This window comes from Saccopteryx leptura, chromosome 1 (assembly GCF_036850995.1).
Source record: "Saccopteryx leptura isolate mSacLep1 chromosome 1, mSacLep1_pri_phased_curated, whole genome shotgun sequence".
Taxonomy (NCBI): domain Eukaryota; kingdom Metazoa; phylum Chordata; class Mammalia; order Chiroptera; family Emballonuridae; genus Saccopteryx; species Saccopteryx leptura.
The window spans coordinates 72,645,554-72,663,208 of NC_089503.1; the positions used below are offsets into that span (position 1 = coordinate 72,645,554).

General features: G+C 41.0%; 1 protein-coding gene across 1 annotated transcript in view; it reads left to right on the forward strand.

The window, feature by feature from the left end:
• TMEM135 (transmembrane protein 135) overlaps positions 1-17,655 on the forward strand; it is a 379,338-nt gene that overhangs the window by 36,396 nt on the left and 325,287 nt on the right. Inside the window, exon 2 of the mRNA XM_066370393.1 lies at positions 16,616-16,709. The gene's annotated coding sequence lies outside the window, so the exon portion shown is untranslated. The remainder of the gene's footprint in view (positions 1-16,615; positions 16,710-17,655) is intronic.

Consider the following 17,655-nt stretch of genomic DNA (forward strand, 5'->3'; position numbering starts at 1 on the left):
CTAAGGTGTCGCAACGAAAAACATGATTGATGCTTCTCATCTCTCTTCGTTCCTGTCTGTCCGTCCCTATCTATCCCTCTCTCTGACTCTCTCTGTCTCTGTGAAAACAAAACAACAACAAAAAAAAACCTTATAAACCAATATGCCTGATGAACATAGAAACAAAAATCTTTATTATTTCCATCCTTTTATTAACTTTGGGCTTTTTTTCTTGCTTTTTTTCCTGGTTTCTTTAGGTATAAAGTAAGATTGTTTATTTGAGATTTTTCTTTTATTTTTTCTTTTTTTTTTCAAGAGAGAGAGGGAAGCAGACAGTAGGGAGATGAGAAGCATCAACTTGCACTTGTATCACTTTAGTTGTTCATTGATTGCTTCACATATGTGCCTTGACTGACGTGGGGGTGGCTCAAGACAAGGTAGTGACCCCTTGCTCAAGCCAGAGACCTTGAGCTCAAGCCAGCAAACTTTGGGCTCAAGCCAGTGACCCCATGCTCAAGCTGGCTAGCCTGACATCAAGCTGGATGAGCCTGTGCTAAAGCCAGCAACCTCAGGATTTTGAACCTATGACCTTATCTTCCCAGGTTGACACTCTACTTATTGGGCAACCACTGGTTAGACAAGATTTTTCTTGTCTTCTGAGGTTGGCCTGTATTGCTATAAATTCTCCTCTTAGCACTGCTTTTGCTGTGTCCCTTAGATTTTGGGTTATTGTGTTTTCATTTCATTTGTCTCAAGGTATCTTTTGATTTCTTTGTTTCATTGCTAACCTGTTCATTGTTTAGTAACATGCTATTTAGCCTTCATGTGTTTGTGTGTTTTCCAGTACTTTCCTTGTAATTGATTTCTAGTTTTATATCATTGTGGTCAAGATACTGGATATGATTTAAGTCTTCTTAAGTTTCTTGGGACTTGCTTTTTGGCTTAACAGTGGTCTATCCTAGAAAATGTTCCACTTGAAAATAATGTTTATTCTGCTGCTTTGGGGTGAAATGCTCTAAAAATATCAGTTTACCTGCCCTGGCTAGAGACCTCAGTTGGTTAGAGCACCATCCCAAAGTGCAGAGGTCGCTGGTTCAATCCCCATTCAGGGCACATACAGAAACAACTCAATGTTCCTGTCTCTTTCTCTCTCCCCTCCTCTCTTATTGAAATTAATAAATAATTTTTTTTAATTTAAAAAGTAAACATATTAGTTAATTCCATCTGATCTAGTGTGTCATTTAAAGCTGCTGTTTCCTTGTTGATTTTTTTGTCTAAAAGATATATCCCTTGATGACAATGGGGTGTTAAAGTTCCCTACAATGATGATTACTGTCAATCATTCCTTTTATGTCCATCAATATTTGCTTTATGTGTTTAGGTACTCTTATATTGGGTATATAAATCTTAAAAGGATTATATTCTCTTGTTGGATTGATCTCTTTACCATTATAAAATTTCTATCTTTATCTTTTATTATAGCCTTCGTATAAAAGGCTTTTGTTGTTGTTTTATCTGATATAAGTATTGCTATTCCAGTTTTATTTTTTGTTTTTATTTGCATGAAATATCTTTTTCCATCCCTTTACTTTCAGTCTGTGTATGTCTTTCTATCTGAAGTGAGTCTCTTGCAGACAGAACATGCATGGGTTTTGCATGTTCTTCATTTAGCAATGTTATGTCTTTTGATTGGAGCTTTTAATCTATTTACATTTAAAGTGTTTATTGATAGATATGGAGTTATTGCCATTTTATTGTTATTATTCATATTTATGTTCTTCTTTCCCTCTTCTTTTTTTTATTACAGTGACAGAGAGAGAATCAGAGAGAGGGATAGACAGACAGGAATGGAGAGAGATGAGAAGCATCAATCATTAGTTTTTCGTTGCGACATCTTAGTTGTTCATTGATTGCTTTCTCATATGTGCCTTGACTGTGGGGCTACAGCAGACCAAGGAACCTCTTGCTCGAGCCAGCGACCTTGGGTCCAATCTGGTGAGCTTTGCTCAAACCAGATGAGCCTGTGCTCAAACTGGCGACCTTGGGGTCTCGAGCCTGAGTCCTCCACATCCCAGTCTAACACTCTATTTGCTGTGCCACCATCTGGTCAGGCCTTTTCCCTCTACTTAAGGAAGTCCCTTTTAACATTCTTGTAATGCTGGTTTGGTGGTAATTAACTTCAGTCTTTTCTTTTCTGGGAAGCTCTTTGTCTCTCCTTTGATTCTAAATGATAGCCTTGCTGGGTAGATTAGTCTTGGTTGTAGGTCCTTGATTTTCCTCACTTTGAATATTTCTTGCCACTCCCTTCTGGCATGCAAAGTTTCTGTTGAGAAATCATTTGACCATCATATGCAGCTTCCTTGTAGATAACTGAATGCTTTCTTTCTTTCTTTTTTTTGGTGATATTTAGATTCTCTATCTTGAATCTTTGGCATTTTAATTATTATGTTTCTTTGTGTGGGCCTCTTTGAGTTCATCTTGTTTGACATTGTCTGTACTTGCTAGACTGGTATATCTATTTCTTTCACCAGGTTAGAGAAGTTTTCAGTCATTTTTTTCTTCAAATAGGTTCTAAATTTATTGCTCTCTTCTTCTGGAATTCCTATGATGAGGATATTATTATGCTTGATGTTGTCCCAGAGATTCCTTAAATTATCCTTGTTGGGCAGATAAAATATATTATGCTCACTTTGTTAAAGATGGCGCTGCCCACATGGAGGCCTTTGCCTAGGTGATATTAATGTGTGTCTCTGTGGGCTGTGGGCAGGCAGGATCCTTGTAGCCTGGGGCTTGGGTTTAGGACTAAGCCTATCCCACCCTTTTTGATGTGGGGTGGTACAATCCCATCATTCCTCAGATAAGTGATTTTGTATTAGAGACTTCCCTATTTTGTATATTGGATTAAAGGTTTGGATTTCTACACTATAAAATGGGGAAAGAACGGGAGCCTGCTCTTGGTTCCTGAGATTAGCATTAGAGAGCAGAGAGCAGAGAAAGGCCACGTAGAAGAGGCCAGGAGAAGCAGCCAAGATGGCGGAGTGTTGAGTGAGAAGCCAGTTTGTGCAGAGTTTGTGCAGGGAGAAGGAAGGAGATGGGGAACAGAGGTGAATAAGTCTGGTGAGCTAGAAACCTTTGATTCTAGGAAACTCGGATAAGTCAGTAGCTTTGTGAGCACTCTATAAAGTGGGTTTTGGAGCCCAGTGTGTGTTTTTACTTGCCTGCCGGGTGCAAGCTAGGATTAGAAATGATGGCCCATCAGTTTTTGGCTCCATTGTTTCTTTACCGGCTGTCCGAATCCAGTGCGAACCTGCATGGACCAGGCAGCTGTGATGGTGGTCCTGGCTACTGACTTTACAATCCTCATCTTTTGTCCTCTCTTTTTTTTTTTTTTTGTATTTTTCTGAAGCCGGAAACGAGGAGAGACAGTCAGACAGACTCCCGCATGCGCCCGACCGGGATCCACCTGGCATGCCCACCAGGGGGCGACGCTCTGCCCACCAGGGGGCGATGCTCTGCCCCTCCGGGGCGTCGCTCTGTTGCGACCAGAGCCACTCTAGCGCCTGGGGCAGAGGCCAAGGAGCCATCCCCAGCGCCCGGGCCATCCTTGCTCCAATGGAGCCTCGCTGCAGGAGGGGAAGAGAGAGACAGAGAGGAAGGAGAGGGGGAGGGGTGGAGAAGCAGATGGGCGCTTCTCCTGTGTGCCCCGGCTGGGAGTTGAACCCGGGACCTCCGCACGCCAGGCCGACGCTCTACCACTGAGCCAACCAGCCAGGGCCTGTCCTCTCTTTTTTCTTAAGTGAGAAGTGAGGAGGCAGAGAGACAGACTCCCACATGTGCCCTGACTGGGTTCCACCTGGCAAGCCCACTACTGGGCAATGCTCTGCCCATCTGAGGCTGTTGTACCATTGCTTGGCAATTGAGCTATTTTAGTGCTTGAGGCAAGGCCAAGGAGCCATTCTTAGTGCCTGGGGCCAACTTGCTCTAACCAAGCCATGGCTGAGGGATGGGAAAAGAGAGATAGAGAGAAAGGAGAGGGGTGGAGAAGGAGATTGTTGCTTGTTCTGTGTTCCCTGACCGTGAATCAAACCTGAGACATCCACATACTGGGCCGACGCTCTACTACTGAGCCAACCAGCCAGGGCCAAATTATTCTTTGTGTGTATGTGTGTGTGTGTGTGTGTGAGAGAGAGAGAGAGAGAGAGAGAGAGAGAAAGGGCCAGATAGGGATAGACAGACAGGAAGGGAGAGAGATGAGAAACATCAATTCTTCATTGTGGTACCTTAGTTGTTCATTGATTGCTTTCTCATATGAGCCTTGATGGGGGGGGGAGGGGCTACAGCAGACCGAGTGATCCCTTGCTCAAGCCATTGATCTTGGGCTCAAGCTTATTAGCTTTGCTCAAACCAGATGAGCTCATGCTCAAGCCAGCTACCTCAAGCTTTCAAACCTGGGTCCTCCATGTCCCAGTCTGATGCTTTATCCACTATGCCACCACCTGGTAAGGCTATCCTTATTTTTTTTAAATCCTTTTTTCTCCTGACCTGTGGTACAGTGGATAAAGCATCAACATGGAGTGCTGAGTTCACTGGTTTGAAACCCTGGGCTTGCCCAGTCAACGCACATATCAGAAGTAAGTACTATGAATTGATGTTTCCACCTCTACCCCTTTATTCTCTCTCTCTTCTCTAAAATCAATAAATAAAATCTTAAATATCGTTTTTCTCTTTTGCTATTCCTATTGGGTATTTTCTGCTACCTTGTCAGCTAATCACTGATTCCGTCCTCTGTCTTATCTAGTCTGCAGTTGTTTCTTTCTAGTGTATTATTTTTTCAGTTATTGTATTCTTAATTTCTGACTGGTTCTTTTTCATGGTTTTTATGCCCGTTTTATGTTTACTGTTTATTTTTTGAAGTTCTCACTGAGTTCATCTATTTTTCCTCTAAGTTCATTGAGCATTCTTATAACCAGTATTTGGAACTCTGTATCTAGTAGATTGTGTGCCCCCATTTCATTTAGTTTTTCTTTGTAGTTTCATTTGGAACATGTTTCTTTGTCTCCTCATTTAGCTTCCTTTCTGTGTTTGTTTCTCTGTATTAGGTAGATCTGCTACATCTCCCAGTCTTGGCAAGGTGGCCTAACATAGTAGGTGTCGGGTGGGGCCGGTGGCACTGTCTCCCTGACCACCTAAACTGGGTGTCTTAGGAGTACGCCCGTATAAGTATGTTCCTTCCAGTTGTAGTCAAACCTCGTTGGTATATAATGGATGAGGTTGACCCTCAGGCTGACTGACTATGAGAATTGGCCACAACCATACCATATGAGGTACTGTGCAAGCCCTGACCCCTTTAAATGGAGTTTTTCCCAGCAGGGCTCTGGTGCCTATGGAGACCACCCTTTGGGTGTGCCGTTTATGGAGCTAATTGGGTAGTGCACTTGTGGTCTGAAGCTGGCCACTGTGTGTGTTGGATCTGGGATGTGCTCCAGTGTAGGTCAAGGTCAGCCATTGCCTGTGCCCAGCCGGGGGTCACCTGGTTGGAGCTACAAAGTGATCTGTAGTTGGTAGCTGCTGGGCCCAGGGGCACAAGGAAGAGACCACACTGCAAACCGAGACTGGCTGCCACCAGCACTGGGCCAACATGGCCCAGTAATAAGCACAAGTCACACTGAGGTTGGCTATGAGTCCATGCACTCAGGGCCCATGGACCCTCTGAGAGTTACTAGGAAAATCTGAAGCATGGACTGAGGCCAGCCAGCCACCTGCAAGGCACAGCTAGTAAAAGAGCCCTGGGTTGGCATGTGAACTGGGTGTAGCGGGGTCCCAGGGAGTCAACATAGTGGGACTAGCAGTATCCACCAGGTTAACGCAGACGCATATTTGGTGCTAGTGCTGGGCCTGGGGTTGCTCAGCAAGAGGCAAAGCATAAGCTGAGGCCAGCTGCCACCTGGTGGGCCCAGCTAACCCTTGAGAGGCTTGGAGAATAAAGTCAGCAGCCCAGGCAAAGGCTGGCTGCTTGCTGCCGAAAGCTCATTTAGACATGTTTTGCTGAACCTTTAACCAGGCAGTGTTCAAGTGCTGGGTGCTGAAAAATTTAAGCAGAGACCTTTAGAAAGCAAGCCTTTCAAATAAAAAAGGAGGGAAAATGTGCAGCAAGATAAAAAAGTAGAGCTTTGTCTATTTCCTGCCTAGCAGGCAGGCTGAATCCAATTTCTTTTTGCTAGTGCTTGGAACATGGCTGAGTTGTCAAGCTATAAATTCTACCTGCGTAAGTGTGAAGAATGTGGAGATGAATGTGGGGAAGTCTTCATTCCAGCAAAAAGGGCAAAGTGCTGGGCCAGCTGGAGATAGAAGACAGAACATGTCCCACATGAGAGCCAGTGGAGATTTGAAATTAGAATCTAGGCTCAACCTTCATCTATGTTTTAAAATTCTGATTGTAAGTGGATAGGGTTGGCAAGTGGTTGAAGAAAATTTTGTAGAGATCCAAAGTGACACAACATTGATTTGCCAAGATACATTATTAGCATATATAGCTGCCATTTCAGCCAATGTATCTTCTTGGCAAGGAGAAGCATTTGTGTAGGAACTGGTGACCTGGAGAGGAAGGGTAAAAAAAGAGGAAAGCCCTGCAGAGGTGAGCTGGAGGAGGTCAGCTGGTGCCCAGAGAAGCCCATCTGGCTTGGCCATCAAAGGCAACTTGATGGAGACGGGTTGTCTAAACAACTTGCCAAATTTCCAGTTGGTTATGGATGACACCCTCCCATGGAACCCATGGCCTGGGATCAGGCCTGGAGCTGACTTTGGAAGTTGTTGTGGAGGGTCATTTTTATTGGGAAGTGTGGTTTGGAATATAAAACTGTTGAAGACTCTGACTATCTTTGAACATAAGTATTTGCTGGCTGTGTCCTTGAAAATTTAACTATATCCTTTTTCTTCACTGTGATTAAACTAGGTATAAACTATGACTATGTGGGAACTAAAAATTCAAGGATGATGGCCCTTTTAAGGAATACTTTGAGTGGAAAAATGTAAAACTATGTTCTCTTAACATAACATCACCCAGCTGTACGGTAGATAGACAGCAGAAGGTATTACATTAATGGCCAGAAAGTGGGGACTCTGGGCCAACTCTACCATTAATGTGTGAATTTGGGCAAGCCATTTAACTTCAATGTGTCCTTTTCTTTCCCTTTAAAGTAAAGATAATAGTACCTTCTATTCTTACCATGGAGGTCCTTGTCAAAGTAAAATAAGATAGTGATTGACCAAACACTTTTGTATGAGAAGTGATTCAATTGCATTATGTGAAAAAAGGTTGAGAGTCTGGGTTTAAATCCCAATTCTATAATTTACCACCTGTGTAATCTTGAGTATGCTTCTTAACTTGTCAGTGCCTCAATTTCCTAATTTCTAAATAGCTCTCTCAAAAAGTTGTGAAGACTGAATTATGTTTATAAAGCATCTTGCTAGTAGATAGGGTGATAAATTATACAGCTCATGATTATGAGTCTTGTCATGCAAAAGATACATGCTAAGTTTTTTGTTTGTTTGTTTGTTTTTAATTTTGTTTTATTTTTTATTTTTTTACAGAGACAGAGATAGAGTCAGAGGGATAGACAGGGACAGACAGACAGGAATGGAGACAGATAAGAAGCATCAATCATTAGTTTTTTGTTGCGTGTTGTGACTTCTTAGTTGTTCATTGATTGCTTTCTCATATATGCCTTGACCGCGGGCCTTCAGCAGACTGAGTAACCCCTTACTGGAGCCAGCGACCTTGGGTCCAAGCTGGTGAGCTTTTGCTCAAGCCAGATGAGCCTGCGCTCAAGCTGGCGACCTCGGGGTCTTGAACCTGGGTCCTTCCACATCCTAGTCCAATGCTCTATCCACTGCGCCACCGCCTGGTCAGGCGATACATGCTAAGTTTTTATAGTACTTCAGCTGGTAACGATAAATGCTAAATATTATCATTACTGTTTCTACCAGATACAAAAAAAAAACATTTTGAGGCAGAATCTTTCCTGCATTCATAGAGAATGATTGAGTAAAACAAGTAAATTCAATCTGTGCAAAGCAATCTGGACTTTATTGGACCTAGAACTTTTCCCACCACCTTTGGAAATCCTATTTCACAAGAGTTTTCATTGTATTCAAATAGGAGCAATGAAGGAACTAAAACCACTGACCATGTTTAATGCACAGGCAAACCCAAACTGGGAACAGGCCTTGGACATGATACCTCAGCAATAACTTAGTAGCAACCACAGCCCCACAAGAATAATGTTCTGCCAGAAGCCTCAAAGCCAGGGTGGTGTCCGGCCACCAACTCGCCACAGGAGATTGTACCAAAACAGTGGGGTAGAAGGAGCCCACATTTTAAAAATTACAGGACAAAGAAAAGGAAGTCCAGAATATTCATAGACAGAATGTATAATAATCTCATAACATCCATAGCTTCTAAAAGAGAACTCACTACACTAGGATGCTTTATCTAGTAAAAACTTAGAGTAGGCTAAGAAAATTGGTTAAGCTTGATAGAAAGCTAATAAAACACATAGGCATTTATTTCTCTAGCCCAAGGCCCTAATGGTTACATCGAAAGTTTTTTCTGCTCATTACATCTTTTTGGAGCCAGTTCTATTTTTGTGTTGAGTGAGTCTCTGAAAATGTTTATAAAAAGTTTAATATGTAAAAATCAAGCAATAGCCTTACATGTTATATGAGGAATTTTATCCCCAAAAGCTAAAAAAATTATAAAGTCCCTAGTAGATGTTATAAATGTTTTAATCTTGGATTTAAAATGAAAACCTTAGTGTTATATGATATATATGTGATTATTAAAATTTTTTTCAAAACAGAGTTAAACATTAAACACAAACAAACTATTTCTTACCTAAACTAATTTCTTACCTCAAATTCCTCTCTTAGCCACCTTCAAATGCCATTTTTTTAGACATAAGATACTGATGTAGTACTGGGAAAAGGACTTTCTAGTGAAAGGGTAAAATTACTAGTTTGGGCAGGGTACACGTACAGTAACAAGCAGCCTAATAAATAGAGTATGATGCTATCGGTTTTATGCTAAATTTCTATCTTGGATCAAGTGGGGGATCCTTCTACATGGCTGTTTTGGTATAAAACATACAAGTCAATATTGCTTCTGCCACCTTTCAGTGTCCTTAAAATGACAATAAGAAAAAATTAGCGTTTGGCATATTTAGCAAAAAATAAGAATAAAAAAGCATGACACCCAATTAAATTTGGGTTTCAGGTAAATAATGATAATAATAATTTTTTCATATAAGTATGTTCCAGATGCTACTATATTAATCACCCAGTAGTCCCTACTTACTTATGGCAACCACAGAAAGGAATAAATCCATAACATGACCATCAGCAGATCATAATGAGGAAGAATTTTGGATCATATCAGATTGGATTTGTCCTGTCATTTTGCTTCTGTATTTACCTGATAGAAATGAAAAGATAAGCCCACAGAAACACCTACAAGAATGTTCACAGCAGCTTTATTTATAATAGTAAAAGATCTAGGAACAACCAAATGCTCATCAGCTGTATTAATGGATAAACAATTTGTACTTCTAACTAGTTTCCAGGTGTGTTCATGCTGCTGGTTCAGGCACTATTCTTAGAGAACTATTGTTGCAGAAAAATCTATTTATGTATTTTTATAGATTTTCCAGATATAATCACCCTGACTTTGAGTCAGGGTGATTATAAGTCAAGAGCAGTCAGAAGCCCTGAGATAATTAAGTGTCTGGACAATTAGTTACAAAGTAACTAACAATTTTTAAATTAATGATTAAATATTATCCAGATAATTAATTGCAGAACTGCATCCAAAACACTAGAGTGTCCCTGACCTCCCTACATCACCACCACCGAATGGTTGAACAGCAGCAGTCTTAGACCCTGGGTTATAACCCCAAAGGAATATTCCTCCAAATAATGTGAACTTCCTACCTGGGGAGGGATAGTGATATGTAAGAGTGGAGGGCTGAGAGAGATAAACTGAAACTTCCAAAATGGACTCAGAGGGAATAAACAATGTAATTCATCTTTGAAAAGATTCACTAAAGTCCTCCATGCCCTGAAGTCCTCATTGGTCATGAGGAGAGAAGATGGGGTGGAAAGGGTTAGGGGTCTTCAGCCTGCCTGTCTGCCTCATACCCAAGTCCCTAAAGTGGAGTTTCTTTGTCACAGCTCTACCCCTTCATATGAAGATCACAGTTGCCCTTTCTTTTGGGGAAGAAGTCTGTTGGGGGAAAGATGCTGAGCAGCTGCAGAGGGATCCCATTCCAGATATCTAAAATCATAAAAATATGAACAGACAACTAGGGATTACCAGACATCAAGCATGGGCAAGGAGTGTCTGACCAGGCAGTGGTGCAGCGTATAAGGTGTAGGACTGGGTGGCGGAGGACCCAGGTGCGAAACCCTGAGGTTGCAGGCTTGAGCATGGGCTCACCAGCTTGAGCACGAGGTCTCTGGCTTGAGCGTGGGATCATAGACATGACCCTATTGTAGCTGGCTTGACCCAAAGGTCACTGGCTTGAAGCCCAAGGTCGTTGGCTTTAGCCCAAGATTAGTGGCTTGAGCAAGGGCTCACTTGCTCTGCTGTAGCCCCACCCCTGCCCCGTCAAGGTAAATATGAGAAAGAAATCAATGAACAACTAAGGTGCTGCCATGAAGAATTGATGCTTCTCATCTCATTCCCTTTCTGTCTGTCCCTGTCTGTCCCTCTCTCTGACTCTCCCTTTGTCTGTCAAAAAACAAAACAAAACAAAAAAAAACTAGCAAGGGGCAAGAAGAACAAATTGGCCAGAGAAAGCAGAACTGGAAAGAAACTAATTCGTACACTGGGATATATCTGAGAGGGCTACTGCATGCATAAAACAAAAAACATGAACAATCATAGCCTAAGACTGCCAAAGAAATGTAATAGAAGCTAAACATGGCTGAGGACTATGTCTCTTACTGTTTCTCTCTTGTTTTCTTTGTAAGTAATAATGGCAAGATGCAATAAAATATGCATAAAACTGTGAAACAGAAAAAGATGTGATCCTGCCAAAGCCGAGCTGTGGGTTGGCAGGTGGTGCAGCCGTGGGATTCCTCAAACCGCTCATGAAACTGCAAGTGTAGGAAATTCCAGATTTGGTGTGGGAAAGGCATTTTAGGGGTGGCATGTGTAATGTGTGAAAATTCGGAGGTATAAAATTTGAATATGTGAAAGTTAAGAACCATCTGTGTCTACATTCCACTTGGCTTTCCCCAGAGTTCAGTAACATAAATATTTCAGCTTAAATTCAAGGTCACCATAACAGTAACTAATATGTATATATCACTTTACCACTTAATAGTTTACAAAACACTTTTACTAATTATTATATGTAATTCTTATCCTGGGAGTCAGCTAATATCCCTGTTCAACCCTTGAGGGAACAGAGGCAGCCAGCAATTTGTATCTTCCTTCCAGGAAATACAAAGACTTGTCAGAAAGGCAGTATTGCAAATTGTTTCCCAGAGGATGTTCTGCAGATTGTTGATCCCCAAAGACAGTGGTTTTTAAACTGCAGTGTGCATCAGAATTGCTTGGATGGCTTGTAAAAAAAACCCCACAGATTGTTGCCCCTCCCTCCTCCCCCCCCCCCCCCGCGGCAAACCTCCCCCCTCCACACACACCCAGTTTTGGTTCAGCTGGTCTGGGGTGGAGCCCGAGAATTTACATTTTTAACAAATTCCTAAGTGATGCTGCTGCTACTGCTGGCCTGGATGGAGTCCACGCTGAGAATCACTACCATGGATATTTCCTGAAGACAGGATCCCATGGTCAAGTTAAAAGGTATTTACGATGTAATACAATACAGAATAGCTTTTGCTCTCTAAGGGGAGGTGTAGGAAACATGAGAATAGTTATATTAAAATATTAGGATAGAGAATAGCCTGACCAGGAGGTGGCGCAGTGGCTAGAGCAGTGGTTCTCAAACTTTTTGAAGTGGGGGTGCATTTAAAATCCTACATATAATTGTAGGCTTGCTATATACAAATTTCTGAGAAATACGTTATAATAATTAAGTCAAATATTAAAGAAAAAATATATAAAGTCCAACTGTGCTTTTATGATAAACAAAATAAATATGACAAAATTAAATTTATTCTGACATTAAAAAAACATTTCTATGTTACATTTTTTGAGTTATGCTTTTTAGAATTCATAAAAAGAGGGATTAAAAAAGTTATCTTTTTATATATAGATAGATACATTCTTAGTAAGATTTAGTAAATTCGGCAGGTCCTGGCATGAATGTGTTAAGTTTTTTCATTCTTGTGTTTAGGAGACACATGAGCCTGTTGTGTCCTACAGATTTCTTCAATGTTTGGGCATATATTTGAAAGACAAACTCTCATTTCCTCGTCAATACATTGAAGAATTCCTTTCTTTTTACTCTTAATTGTGTTGAGGGTAGAAAACCCTAATTTACATAAATAAGATGTTGAAAATTGTAGTAAAATGTTCAAAGCTTTTTTAGATATTGCCACATATTCTTCTTTTATAGAAATCCAAAAGACTTCAAGAGACAATTCCTTATGTTTAATCATCAATCCACGATCAGTGGATATAGCTGCCAGTTCTTCTTCTTCTGTTAATGTTAAACCAAAATCACTTGAAGTTTCCATGAGTGGGTTTCTAATCCAATCGTATTGTTCAGTGTTAAGTGATGGAAAATGCTATAAATTAAATTCTGCCCGTCAGCCTTCAAGTCCTATTTTATTTACACTTAACTTTTGCTCACTTCCAGAATCGAATTCTTCAATATCATGCTTCTTTTTTGAGAAATCTATCCATTTTATTTGGGTGTATTTATCTAAAAATAATATAATGATGTGTTAATAATAAATATAACAATGATGTGTTAACAAAAAGAGTGGTATTTCCATAATGAAATGGTATAATAGAGTAACTATATTTATTTTTATATCTGGGCACATGCTGCGAACCAGTGCAGCTAGTAGTTCCAGGTCCCGAGTGGGAATAGTACAGAATTAAGAAAATAGGTGGAGGCCCTGGCCAGTTGGCTCAGTGGTAGAGCGTCGGCCTGGTGTGCAGAAGTCCCGGGTTCAATTCCCGGCCAGGGCACACAGGAGAAGCGCCCATCTGCTTCTCCACCCCTCCCCACCTCCTTCCTCTCTGTCTCTCTCTTCCCCTCCCGCAGCCAAGGCTCCACTGGAGCAAAGATGGCCCGGGTGCTGGGGATGGCTCCTTGGCCTCTGCCCCAGGCGCTAGAGTGGCTCTGGTCGCAACAGAGCGACACCCCGGAGGGGCAGAGCATCGCCCCCTGGTGGGCATGCCGGGTGGATCCCGGTCGGGCGCATGCGGGAGTCTGTCTGACTGTCTCTCCCCGTTTCCGGCTTTATAAAAATACAGAAAGAAAGAAAAAAAAAAAAAGAAAATAGGTGGAATTAAGAAAATACAGGGTCAGGAGGGCCCTGTAATTGCTGCTGGCAAGAACAAAGCATGCCCCAAAACTGCATCTTGCTTTATTTATGGGGCAAAGTGGTCCATTAGCAAATCAATGAGATCTTTGATCATGTTTCCAAGGCAATCCAAGAATTTTACCAAGTGTAGAAAACCCCCACCATACATATCAGCTTAAATTTACACCAAACAAAGGATAGAAGAAACTTGCCTCTAGTCTTTCTGAGGAACATGGGGGTTAATGTAAACAATCCAGCACCACAGCTTAACAGCCTTTTGCAACCTAATCAAGCAAGTGAGATGGGGGATTGGGCAGACTGTCAGCGTATAGCCAATTCCCCACCCCTCTGTCCCCCAAAAATCTAAACTCTAAAAACCCTCTTGGCTTTTTGGCCCCCAACAGGCACATATTTCTCTGGAATAGCATAGGGTGCACCTGTACACCAGTGCACCCTGGTGCATACTTTGAGAACCGCTGGGCTAGAGCCTTGGCCTGGGATGCAGTGAACTCAGGTTCATGAAACCTGAGGTCACCAACTTGAGCATGGGGTCACTGGCTTAAAGCTTAAGGTCACTGGCTTGAGCCCAAGGTTATTGGCTTGAACAAGGGGTAACTGGCTCGGCTGGAGGCCCACGGTCAAGGCACATATGAGAAAGCAATCAATGAACAACTAAGGAGCTGCAGTGAAGAATTGATGCTTCTCATCTCTCTCCCTTCTTGTCTGTCTGTCTCTTTCTCTCTCTCTTGCTAAAATATATATATATGGTATTTTTTTAACTTTAAAAATCTTTTTAAGTGCCATGAGTATCTCATCTTTTAAACTAAAATGGAAGGGGAGAATTTAATATACAGAAAAATAAAAGAAAAGGTCATCTACAAAGCTTAATGAAAAATTCTTATTGATCTGGGAAAAGGTACAATATGACCTTGAGCATGGACCTGAAAATGGATCTATCTTTTTCTCTGTGCAAAAGATAGAGAAGTAGAAGGAACCACCCTAGAATTTTTAGAGTGATTATCTTTGAATTTTGAGCTTATGCATCATAGTTAACTTTTTCTTTGTATTTGCCATGGTATGTACATATTATTTACGGTCAGGAAAATAAATCTGCAATTTGTTTAAAAGGTGCTTAGAGTCTGTTAGGAATCTCAATTTTAAAAAATCCGTATTTTTTTTTAAGACCACCTTTAAAATTCTACCTCTTTTGTATAAGCAAACTGTCTATAGAATTACACATTTCTTGTAACATAATTCATACAAAAGGCAATTGAGAGCTATTTACTAGTGCAAAAAAGGGATTGTACCATTACATCAACTAGGATTAAATTACCACATTTCATTGCATATAGGCTGCAAGGAAGGCAGGTCCAAACTAGACTAATCTTTTCTCTATTTTTCCTTGTTCCCCATAATAATCTAATTTCATCTCCTTGCCTGCTATTTTTATATATTTTACCCAACTGTGTTTGAAAACTATCCCAAAATTACTGGCTAACTTCTGATATAAATGTCATATTAAACTTAGGGGGAAAAAGCTAAACCTGTGCATATTATGATATGTTAATTACAACAACCACATGCCAGAGAAGTGGGCTTCTGTGGTTACAAGTTCACACTTGTGCAAGCTTCAATTATAGGGAAAATGTTCTTAGAGGAAAAACGTATTAGCTGAATTAAAAAAAATAAACTTTTGCCTAACCTGTGGTGGCGCAGTGGATAAAGCATTGACCTGGAAATGCTTAGGTCACCGGTTTGAAACCCTGGGCTTGCCTGGTCAAGGCACATATGGGAGTTGATGCTTCCAGCTTCTCTCTCTCTCCCTCTCTCTCCTCTCTAAAGTGAATAAATAATAAATAAATAAATAAATAAAAATAAACTTTTCCCAATACACTCAATGCATTTTTTTTTGGCAATAGGTAGTTTAAATTATCCTGAGACTGTTTAAAATGATTCGAAATGGTTCTTATTTCTGTAATACATTCATGAATATACACCTTCAAATATTTAGTTAATAATGTATTGTATACCTTAAGTGCCTAATTCTGTAAGATCTACAAAAAGTTTTCTCCCATTAAAGAGCTTTTCTTTAAATTGGCAGAGATAAGATTCACATGTATGAAACAAAAAGAGACAAATGAAGGACACTATACGTGAGTGGCTCAGTGAAGCTGGCTACTCCACAAGGGAAGGGGCCACACCCCAATCACCTCCACACTCCTGTAGGCACAACAGCTGCTAAAGTGCATTCGTGTTCTAGGAAGTCTTCCGCAAGGAAAATTTCTGTTTCTTCTTTTACTCCTGCTTCCAGCCTTCAGAACATTTATGCTCCACTGCAAGCTAATGAGGGATGTAGACAAGAGGGAGTATTTCCTCTTAAGGAAGTATGGCAGCTAAGATGCTTCTTGGCTGCAAATTAGTGAAAAGCCTAATCTAATGGACACAATGAAAAGGAAATTGCATATCTCACAAGATAATCACAGAGTCAAGGTCGGTTCCAGGTGTATCAGGATTGGAGGCTCCTGTGAAGGAACCAGGTTTCTTTATGTGCACCTATCCATCCATCCTCAGGCTGGGAGCAGACAGCTGCTGTGTTCCAGGAGGCACTCCCAGGTGTGGACACTTTCCAGAGCAGAGATGGGCAAACCAGGACCCATGGGCCAAATTTGGACCACTACCTAATTTTGTAAATAATGTTTTATTAGGACACATGAATTCCTTTACATATTATCTGTGGCTACTTTCATCTTATAACAGAAAAATTGAGTAGTTGCAATTGGGAATTTGTAAAGTTCTCACAAAGCCAGGCCAGGCCAAGAGACAGCCGGAGCACTATTGCTCATCGTTTACATTATCCATTCCTGTCCTTAGTGATCCACCCGTCTATCCACTTACCCATGGACCCATACTTACACAAACATTTATTGAATACTGTCTGTCTCTACATGGATACTTTAAGCTGACACACACACACACACACACACACACACACACACACTATTTTAAGACAGAGATCCCAGACACCTGCTTCTCAGATACCTATTTCCAAACTGCTTGATCCTGAACATTATCAAACCCTTGTTCCCTGTTGCTGCCAATTCTTGGACTAATCACTCTCTGACCTCTCCTCCTCTTTCAGGTTTACAGTGTCTTCTTCGTGGAGCATCCTTCCCCACTGACTCTAATTCTTCAATGAGCAGAGACCATGAGAATACAAGGCAGGGAGAAGAGAGGTAAGCAAATAGAGCATCATGTATTGAGGGTCTCCTGCGAGCCACTCATTGTGCAGGGCACCCTGTCTTCTCATTTGAAGTTGGTTGCAGGTCATCACGAGGAATCTTGGGCAGCTGCTGAGGAAGGGCAGGCAGAAGAACACTTTCATTAATGGTTACTAGAGATAAAATATTTTTCCTTTTTTTTTTTTTTTTTTATAATTACTTGGGATTTTTTTATACGCAGGCTCCTGCTACCCTAGATATTCTCTCTAGTCCTTCCCTTTCCTCACCTTTCTGAGGCCTTGTAAAATTCTAACGTGAAGCTGGAAATGACTGGAAAAAAAACAATCCACTCCAGCTGACTTATCTTAAAAGAAACTCGTACAAAATGTTAACAATACTGATCACAGAGAGAATGATAGCAATTTTCTGTGAAATGAAATGTAAAGAGAACTGTTATTAATGAGCCTGTACTATGTGATTTGTATATTAATCTCACCTCGTATTCACAATAAGCCTGAAATTACTTAAGAATACATTTGGGTGCAAAATTCTGGAATCCTAATCACAGTGGTCTAAAAAATCATGGTTTTAGTAGTCCAGAAGGTGATGCTGGTATCGAATCAGCTTCTCGGTGAGGACATCAAGGAACTAGTTTCTTTTTCTGAATCACTGTCCTTAGCAAGTTGACATTTAGTCTTTTGCTTGTCATCTCATAATTCCAAAATGACTTCATTAGCTCCAGATACCACATTAATATTCAAGATAGAATTGGGAAGACAGTATAGGGTCAGCCACATTAGTCCCCATTTTATCTGGGAAAGCAAAAACTTTCCCAGAACCCCCAAGGTCAGACTTCTACTGAGGTATATATATCATTGGCCAGAACTGGATGAGATGGATACCTTTAGTATTGGAGAAAGGAATTGGAGAAAGTAGCCAGTGGAATAGATAGTCAGTGTGG